The sequence below is a fragment of the Crocodylus siamensis genome, chromosome 11 (genome assembly GCF_052110815.1).
Source record: "Crocodylus siamensis isolate JL-2025a chromosome 11, ASM5211081v1, whole genome shotgun sequence".
Taxonomy (NCBI): Eukaryota; Metazoa; Chordata; order Crocodylia; family Crocodylidae; genus Crocodylus; species Crocodylus siamensis.
Window position 1 is genome coordinate 422,131 of NC_143405.1, and position 10,559 is coordinate 432,689.

General features: G+C 43.5%; 1 protein-coding gene across 3 annotated transcripts in view; it reads right to left on the reverse strand.

The window, feature by feature from the left end:
- The window catches only part of RALGPS1 (Ral GEF with PH domain and SH3 binding motif 1), a 228,681-nt gene extending 218,333 nt beyond the window's left edge, over window positions 1–10,348 (reverse strand). The window contains exon 1 of one of the 3 annotated variants that reach the window (XM_090022095.1): window positions 10,213–10,348. The gene's annotated coding sequence lies outside the window, so the exon portion shown is untranslated. Of the gene's footprint in view, window positions 1–9,527; window positions 9,781–10,212 lie in introns of those variants that run through there. The other 2 variants (XM_090022096.1, XM_090022097.1) reach the window with 2 other exon arrangements.
- Between the last annotated feature and the right edge of the window lie 211 nt (window positions 10,349–10,559).

Here is a 10,559-nt window from a genome sequence, read left to right on the forward strand (position 1 = left end):
AGACTGCTACTACTGCTCAGTTTTCCAAGCTGCCGTGGAATCAAAACTGACTTGTCTTCTCAGCTTTTATTGCTGACATTCAGAACACTGTGGAAAGCAGTTAAATTGATAAGAACTGGGTCAGTTTTGCAGGAACTATTTAATCTCCAGTCCTTGGTTCACACCTTTTCACGTATTAAAAAGTCTTTGAGTTAAAATCTCTGATTCTTCACCTCAATCCAAAAGGCAATTTTTAAATGTCAAGGGAAAAAAAGTCTAAGGAAGATAGAACTTTGCAGCGTTATAACAGTAAAAAAAAAAAAAAAAGAATATTTCTTTTGTTAAGCAATTCGTTCTATTCTTCTCTCAAACAGTTAAAAATCCCAACAGACTATTAATACTTCACATGGACAAACACAGTCTGTGCCTTCTTATATGCACAGTGAACCCTAAAGTCCCACCAATACAGCAAAGAGCTGCAAGGTTCTAAATCTCAGCTGAAGGCCAGCATGTGCCTCCTTAGTTCATCAGAAGTGCATTTTAATTATGTCTGCCTGTTTGTAATGCAACTTTCCCTCTCATTCTTGTTCTCTCTTTCCCTTCCTACCTTCATTCCATTCTCTTCTATTCTCTAATAGATAGCATTCCTGAATTCACTTCTTTTTCTCAAATGGAATGCTCTACCTTCCAAATATTATACTATGTTTTTCCTTTTTTTATTTGGTCCCTCAATTTCTCTTGTGTGCTTGTACAACCATCCCCTTGCATGGACCTTGGAAAATTTGCCAGACTATAGCCAAAAAACTAAAACTAACAGTCAACGAACAATTTCACAATTCTGAGAGCCAAAATGTAGGTTTTTTTCAAAAAACAAACAAATAAACAACAGTTTAATTAAACTCAACATTCAAAGTAATTATTTTAATAATTATTTTCTTCTTCTTCTATCTCAATAAAACTATTTAGATTTAAACAGAGTCTTGGACTGCTTGCAACACAGTATTAAAGCACTGTGCTAACAGAAGAGAACTAGAAAATAAAAGACTTTTCTCTTTAGTCACTGTTCAATCTCAACTGAAACACAAGCTTCCCACTAGAAGTTCCTTTAAAAAAAAAATCAGCTCCAGTATTTAACACGTGATTTTGAGCCTAACTGCTTTCCATACTGAACAACCTGTGTTGTATAAATGGATTAGTATTAACTCTGTTGTATTAAGGCATGCATTTTATACCATAAACAGAATGCAGAATATGTAAATCACTTATGAAAATTAATTATAAAAAACATACCATCAATGTAACAATGTATTCATAGCATCACAGCTGCCATTTTGAGCAAGCATAATACAGATTCAGATTCTGTGGCCTTATTTTAAAAAGTGCTTGTGTAACTCCGCAAACTCTAATTGTGATGCATGAAAGAAAAGGGCAATTAGTGCGTTACAATGATGTGACTAGAGGTGCCTCATTCTGTCTCTCAAGATGATATTGAGTAAGCCTAAAACACCTCTTTATTTTAATAACTCTCTGCTAGCAGGCAAAGCTTATAAGAGACTATTATGTCAGACCTGCAATTCAAAGCAAACAGCTATAATAACTAACCCTCAATTACTATTCCTATAAGCTTCATCATAAATGTTATTTTTGATGACGCTTTTGGTAATTGATGATACACTTTTATAAATGTTCCAATTCCTCTCTAACTTTATGCAAAGTTGTGTCTAACATCAGGATTTCTTCTCTATGTTGTTAAAAGGGGGGATTTTAAAAATTGAAGAGGCACAAAAATTATCACTGAAAAAGCAGGAAAATCAGAGGACTTGCAAGAAATAAAGCATTATACTGCTGGGCTATCAACTAGAATCTCATCCTGGCTGTACAAGCCCTTACAGTCTAACCCTCATTTTGTGACATTTCAATATATATGTATCACCATATATTCACCCCACTGTCAACCTTAAGAGGATCAAAGAACTGCTGCATTATGGAGAACTAGCCTTTCAATCTTGGAAGCAAGCAGTCTTCCAGGAGATGGCTGAAGTACACACCTGGTGGCAGTGGAGGGGATGAGAATCAAGAGAGGCAGATGTTAGGTTATGATTTAAGAGCAATCTGTACCTTACAAAAAACTTAATTTGCTTTAGAGAAGTCACTGTACACAGAGGCTCCTCATGCTATTTAAACAACATGTTTATGATAATTTCATACTATCAAGAAGCTGCTGCAAGTTACTGGTAAGAAATGCATACAACCCCTGAACACAGCAGCCCCCCAGTGTATTTCAAAAGGACATTTGGAAATAATAATACACACCTAGCATCTGGGAGAGTGACACTGCCTAAAGCACGAGTCATAACAGAAGACACACTAAAAATCTTATTTTACTTTTTTGTTCTCTAACACTTGCAACAAACTCTTAGGAAAGCTTGACAGCACCTTTGGACAAAATGTAATTAAGATATTAATCAGACGTTTGCTACTGCTTCATTGCCAGTCTCATAATTTTTAGAAAATTATTTTTTAAATATTTGTTTTAAAATAGAATGCTATTTTCCTCAGTGTTATACTTAACTAAAGTCCCCTCACCCCCATTTCAGTGATACCTATTTTAGCTAAAACAATTAAGCTACTTAGGAAGCACTGACATAGTGAAACACACAGATAATCTGGAAACAGATCTGCCATCAATCATAATCAGAGTTGCAAAATTTTCTATACTTTATAATCTGGATTCTGTAGCTGGTAATACAGCTGGTAGTTCAATGCAGAATTCTGTGCATTGCTCAGCACACTACATTCAAATTACACAGCAATATTAATTAGATTAACTCGCTGATTTTTATAATACATTTCTGAGTACCCTTGGGAGGTGCAGAAACACCTTTACTAAAACTCTTGGGTAAATTAACAGTTATTCCAAAGAAGACTAACTGTTTATAAAGCCATATGGAAGTGCTACATAACTCCCATGGGAGTGTGGCAATTGATGAACCCAAGAATCCTGTTTTTGACCCTACTTTTTACGAGCAGCAGAAGATGACATCGTGTAGCACATTCCCTTTGTGAACAACACCGATCAAAAAAAGATGCAGTCTGGTACTGACAGGGGTGCCTGAATCATAGATGGAGCAAAATCACAGATGCTAGGGCCAAAACACAGCACTCCAGGGTTGCTTGCTCTGTGTTCACAAAAATGCAGAATACAAAGGGCTCTGAGTAAAAGTGCCAGTGTTTGGTCCTGGATCAAAATATCTGGGGAGTATAACAAGGCTAGCATTTACAAATGAATCAGTTAGTTACCCTGAGTTAATTAGCAATTACTTAAATATAAATATAAAACAAGACCACAAACACTAGCCTAGACAAACCTTAAAGGACTGAAAGATTCAGAACTCTAGTAAGCACTGTTACATAACAAGGACTAGAATAAAGGGGAAATATTTCTCATATAAAAACAACTTATGATGTTAAGACTAAGGGCTTGAAACCAAATATTAAAATCAGAAAAAAACAAGAGTCAAGAACTCCATATCACCTTCATCACCACCCCGTACAGTAGGTGCCATCTCTCCAAGTCTCCATTTTTTTCAAAGCCATGTCTCTTCAAGCAAATCTGGTGATCAAAAGGGGCCAGTTACAGCCCAACTCAGGCCAGGTACAAACATTACACTTTTACCAGTAAGTGACCGGAAATTGAAATATACCCATAAGAGAACAGAAGTTCAATGCACACAGACTAGATTAAAAATGGTGGAACTCATTCTAAGATCTGCCCCGCACCCGCACCAAGGAGCGATTGTGTGTTCTGCTCACTACCGATCTAAACTACACCTCTTTCAGATAACTGCGTAAGTTACATTGATTCCACCTCAGGTTTTCTGAATGTCTGTACCTGGCCTCAGTCTCAAGACAGTAGCTGCAGGACAACAAGGTCGCTGTAGCACAAATCCAGGTGCTCTGGGAAAGGAGAGGTGGGGGAGTTGTGAGCCCCACTGTTCTAATCTGCAGCCCTGAAGACACACAGGTGCACTTACACCCACTATTATTAGCCACTCGAACATTTGCATTGGCATTTGGCCAAGCCAGGTTGTCTTGCATTCCTTAATGTACTCTGCCACAAGCTCTATTCACCACTGCAGGGTCCATCTCTGACTGCCAAATTGATTTGTCCCTCAGATAACTACGCTTGTTAATTAGCAGAACCCATTTAGTCAATTCCTCTTCCTTTCCCTTTGTTCCTACTTGAACACCTGCACATCTGAGCACTTATTCTGGAACTTACTGGGGAATGAGGAAACTTCATCTACATAGGCAGCTCAAACCGACTTCTTCTTAGGTCTAAATTGGGTCCCGTTACATTGCCGTTACTTTACTTGTTCCCTTCATGTTAATGGGCTGTAACCACTGTAAAGCCAGAATCAGGTTCTTAACAATTGTGATGCTATTTATACAGGGATGTAGGTTGTAGTTGTGTTGGTCTAAGGTCCCTTTCCCACCTCCCCTCCTATCTCTACCCGTTGCCTTCCAACCTTCCAGTCATTTGAATTCTCACAAACTTCTTGTAAATTGGCTTATTTTCTACCTTGGAGAACACAACACCAGCAGTCTCACTATGCCTGATGAAGGGTGTTTGTGCCCGAAAGCTTGCAAAAAACCATTTTTCCAACTCCTGCCATTCCTGAACATGAAGGTTTAATTCTCAGGGGTGTAGACTGTAGCCATGTTGGTCTAAGATCATAAGCAGGCAAGGTTCTTTGGGCAGATGTGATATCTTTTATTAAACCAACTAAACAGTTGGAAAAATTGTTCTTTGCAAGCTTTTGGGCACAAACACCCTTCTTCAGTTTAATTCTCAAAATTCAAACATAGACAAAACCTGTCCAATCATGACAGCTAGCTTTGTGCCATTGGGATACATTTTATAACAAGAATTGTTGTGAAATCAGACAGCATCGCCGTTGTACCCCTGCTACACAGTCCCTGTTCTCTTTCTCCTGTTAAGGAAAATTCAAATGACTAGAAAAGTGAATCTTCTTCTCTGATGAGTGTGCAGGTCTGTTAACTAACACAGCTGCCTTTTGCTAGCATGGCAGCACTCTCCATTTTCTGCACACACAAACTAAACGTTCAACCACATTTCTAAATCTAGTGGGCTTCCTGCCTCCAAGATCTGAGAGCAAAAAAAGGTAACAGTTTGTAAGCCAATCTTTAAATGCTAGTAAGTAGCAAGTCTAAGTTACAAATGTGATTTATATTGACAACTTCCCCAATAATATTCCTTTTTGACCATGGCTGCAGCACAGGCCATATGTTCCTTGTTCTTCTGCACTCTGGAAAAAAGGAGCATCTCTAAGGTCAACTGCCCAGTTCATTTTTCTATGCAATTGAGCAGGTTGCTTTTAAAAACCCCAGAAGCTGCAAGTTTAAAAAGTTGTTTATATTAGTTTTTGTTAAAGGACAGGGAATCGTTTGATTATCTATTCCAAGCCACCTAAAGTAAAGAGAGGTAACCATAGAAATAACCCACTGATGGCAACATATTCTAGCTATGTTGCCTAACCAGTCTGTTTACTTTGGTAAAGAGTTACTTACTGCAGTAAATGAAGTCTCAATACTCATGCAGGAACTGTATAACTTTTTGCTTAAATTTACTTATTAGTTGTACACTTTATAAAAACAATGCAAAAAGGAATCAATGTATATTGGTGACCTGATTAATTTATCTTCTGTTCTCTATCATTTGAGGGCAATGTTTTCTAGATTTCATAGATTCTTTGGGTTGGAAGGGACCTTGGTAGATCATAGAGTGAACATGGGCAGGAAAGAGTGCTGGGGTCAGATGACTCCAGCCAGCCGGTTGTCCAGTCTCCTCTTAAAGACTTCCAGGGTAGGCGAGAGCACCACCTCCCTCGGAAGACCATTCCAGATTATGGTAACCTTTACCGTAAAGAAGCTCTTCCTGATGTCCAACCTAGACTTGCTCTCTGTCAGTTTTTGGCCGTTATTTCTAGTTATCCCAAGGGGCGTATCTCCTATTCATAACCTGTAAGCAAGCAGGCTACCTAAACTACTGAAAACTCTCAGCATTTAGATTGGGAAGTAGACCATACATGCCAAAGGGAAACTTAATGTTGGCCCTCCGTAGGTAAAATGGACAAAATATATTTCAGGCTTCAAAGGCACACACAAACTCGCACACTGCTACAGCACAGTGAGTTTTAATTAACTCTGTCCTGTATTGCCACTGCACAAATCATGCTTTGATGAAGAATAAGGCATTTACTTCAGATTACTAATTCCCAGATTGTTTTAAAAATCAGTTTAACCCACACTAGATTCCTCCCCTCTCTCTTCTCTCCCAACCATGCCATTTTAGGGCACAGCCAGGGCTGTTTGAATTCCTGAGCATCAATGTCCATACCCCACTACATCTGGTTTTAACTGAAAACACCAGCTTGTAACTCTTGATTCAGGCATAATTGTAACTTCCTTGTAACATTTTAACATAACATTAATCATAATAGATTCACAGTATTTCTAACCGGAAAGAAAAACAGATCAGCAGTGCATGGTACAAATGGCACAGAGGACCACTTTCAAAGTGCACATCCCACGGGAGGGCTGCCACCAGTTGGATCCATCCCGATTAGATATCAGACCTAATAAACAAGTTTGCAAGTGGTGCCTGAGTATGTGCCTGCACATGCAGCCCAATAAGCCATGATGCAGCAAGGACACCGATCTCACTGGCTTGCTTTTCAATCCCTTTTTTGGTTTAATGAAGTGGAATTATGGTGGACCTTTGCGAGTGCTACATCAGGCCACAGGCTATTCAGCTCTGCATTAAATCCTCTAGTCTGACCTTCTCCATATGTACCATAGCCATTAAATTTCACCCAGTTAGCCTGTTATTAACTGTAATAATTTGTATCAGTCTAAAATGTCTCTTCTAGCCAGGCACCAGGCTTGACTTGAAGAAATCAAGAGACTGAGAATCCACCGCTTGCTTTGATAGCGTGTTCCTGTCAGCTTCCCTGTGAAAATGTTGTTTCCATTTTCTAATTAGAGCTTCTCTAATTTCAGATGCCAGTCATTTGTTTTAGTTTTGCCTGACACTACTAAATCAGAGAGCCCATTGGCATCCCTGCATTTTCTCCCTTTAATCAAGTCACTCCTCACTGTTTCTTTTGATAAACTGAACAGATTGAGCTAAGTCTCTCACTGTAAAAGCATTTATTCTAGCCTTCAAATATTTTTGTTGCTCTCTCCTACACCTTTTCCAATTTTACAGCTTCCTTCTTGAACTGGGAACTTGAGTTGCTGCTCTACTCATGTACCCCAAGATCATTTTCAGGATTCCTGCTTCACTGTCTATAGGCCCCATTCTAAAGATCTGGCCTGCAATCCTTGTTTCTAGGCTCAAATTTGCATTTGCCTGCATTAAAACACTGAACATACTTCAGTTACCAAGCAATCCAGTTGGCTCTGTAAGACTGGCCAGTCCCCACCACTGTTTATCATGTGGTCAGGCTGCACCATCCTGAATCTGATTTACTGCAATTTAATGTTCATTTCTTATTGAATTGATTATATTGTTGAATGCTATCAGGCTCAGTACCACTTACTGCAGAATTCACAAGATCCACCTTCATGTACCTAACTCCCCACTGACAACTATCTTGGAGACCTGTCAGTCAGCCAGTTCTTAATTCATTAATCACTGTTCTACTTATTCTGAATACAAATGAGCATTTGTACAATATATCAGGTGGTATTGACTTGAACACCTTGAAATAGTCTACTAAGCTAAGCACAGACAGTTAAAAAGCCCAAGACAGAATTGATACAATCTTCGCCGGTTGGTCTAAGCTACATAGATTGAACCCATAAGTGAACAGGCATTCATTCTGGAAATGCAGCCACATGCCTGCAGTGGCCCAGGCCAGAAGCTAAGGCTAGCCTGCCCACCCTGCAAAGAGGAGGTTGTGAGGGAGGTGCAAAGCATCCTGGGATGCTGGAGGACTAAGTTAACTTGAATCTGGAAGGAATCTGCGACAGAAGTTCAATAAGCCAATTTAACCTAAATCAGTTAAGTCCGATACTACATCCATCCCGGTTTATCTTAAACTGATTTCAGGCATTTTGAAAGTGGCTTATGTGCACTGAATCTCTGTTGCGTTACAGATTTGAACCAGTTTCTGATTACTTTTTTTTCTGATCACATTTTTCTTCTTTCCCCCAGTTTTATTTTCTTTTGCCTCCTGTAAAGTTGGTGTGGCTTAGACTGCCAAGACACCACCACCTTTTGCAATACTGCTGTTAGTCTGTGACCACTGAGCCAGCTAAGGATGTGTCTACTCAGCAAAATGCAGTGCAGTACCTTAGATAGTTCAGGTCCTGGAAACAGATACACCAGTATTTGCATGATGCTCTTCCCAAGCTAACCTAACTTTCTTCTCAGCAGGACTAGTCAGCCAAGGCAAAGCAGGAAAACCAATGTGGCTACATCGCTTTCAGTACCTGGGTGGCCCCTCTGAAATCTAGCTTAGGCTCTTCTACGGCACTGTGTTACATCAAGTAGATATATCCTAACAGTGTTGCATGCAGCAGCCCAGGTACTAACTTCTTCAGTCCCAGAGGGGCTGTACGCTATGCCTGTCTTTTCCTAACAGCTAGTTTGCAATCCATAAAGACAAAGAAACAAGCTTAGTTTTCCACCTTGGCTGTTCCTGTTTCCCATTTTTCATATACGTTCACCTTTTTTTTTTTTTTTTTTTTAAAGACAAAATGAGGATCATGCATTATTAGTCTCAACATCAATGGGGGGAAAACATCAGAGGAGCAAAGTTCTGGAACAGCTTCCTATGGGAGTAGTGGAAAAGAGAAACCTTGCTGGTGCTAATATGAGGTTTGATAAATGTATGTGTGTAAAGTTGTGGGTAGTACCTGCAACAGCAGGAGGTGGGACTTGGTGGACACAGTAGCTCCCTTCCAGTCCTAAGTCTCCAAAAAATTAGTAAAGAAATAAAACACCCCTCTTTCTTTTACCCCTCCCAGAACAGATGGTTTGCAAACAGGCCTTTCTTTAAGGATTAAAAGGGAAAAGGGGTATATCATACTAATAAGCATCGCTTTACAGGTTTTTTTCATATAAAATACAAAACCCACTGAACATGTTTGATAGGAGGTTTCCGATGGAGGCTTCCGGGAGTCACCTACATACGGCAACCGCGAGGGGCTCTACCCAGAGTTGGGCACGGGGCATCCCCAGCTCCATAACGGAGCCTCATAACGTCTCGCTATCCGCAGAGCGCCATCGCCCTAGCCAGAGACACACTAAAATCAAACCTTCTGGTCGATTACACTACTCAGTGAGAAAATGCTGGAGAACAGAGAAGAATAAAATAAGATTTGCGGTCTAATAGTCTAAGGTTTGAGAAGTGTGGAAGCATTCTAGTAGGTAGGTACCGAAGTGTGATATAGATCATAATCATTCGATTCAGATTTTGTACACAAAACCAATAAAGCGTCTACCCCGTTTTACAAACCTCTGCTGACAAGTGCTCTTAAACACGGCAACACTTCCTGCACAGAGGTTGAGCTTCGACGCTTTGGCGCAGGGCTGTCGATGTCCCGTGGCCCCGGGTGGGCCGCGGCTTGGACAGGAACCGAACCTCCAAGCAGCGCAGCCCCAAGCGCCCTGCGCCCAACAAGCCCTGGCACACGTGTGCGGTGGGGGGCCGGACGGGCCACGTACGCAGCACACAGGGCCCAGGGCGAGCCTGGCATACAGCTCCCTGCTGGACCAGCCCCGTGCACCGGGCGCACCCCAGCCGGCTCCGCGCTGCGCGCACGGTGCTGGGCCCGGCCCCGCGGGGCCCGTCTCCCCCAGCCGCGCTGGAGCAGGAGGCGGCGGAGGTGAACTGTGAGGAAAGCGAAAGCGCGGCGCGGCCCGCTGCAGGCACAGGTGCTCAGCCCCGTCCCCGCAGCGCCGCGCTCCCGGCAGGAGAAGGGACACGGCCCGCGGCGACATGCTCGCCACGGCCGGCCCGCGGCAGCGAGGGACGAGCGGGGCCGCGATCTGCCACTGCGGCCTCCTCGGGGCGCAGCGCGGCGCGGGGCAGGACAGCACCCCGCCGCACGCGAGGGGCCGGGCCGGGCCGGGCCGGCAAGCAGCCACGCGGGACCGAGCGCGTTTGAGACAGCGCCGCTCGCACCTGCCGCCGGTCTCACCTGTCGCTGCCGCGGGCTCCTCCCGCGCTGCGGCCCCGCCGGCCCGGCCCGGCCCGGACCCGCCCCGCCCCGGCCCGGCCGGACCCACCCGCCGCCGAGGATGAGGACGAGGCCGAGCCGAGCCGGCAGTGGGGCGCGCCGGAGTGACGGGCCGCCCAGCCAACTGCCGCCGGCCGCCGGCCGCCCCCGCCAATGGGCGCGGCGCGGGGGCGGGGCCACGTCACAGCAGCCACCACGCAGGGCCTCGCCCCGCCCCGCCCCCCGCGCCGCCAGGGGGCGCCGCCGGCCCGGCGCTGCCGCCCCCGGGGATCCAGGCACCGCCCGCCAGGGGGCCGCGGTCCGGCCCG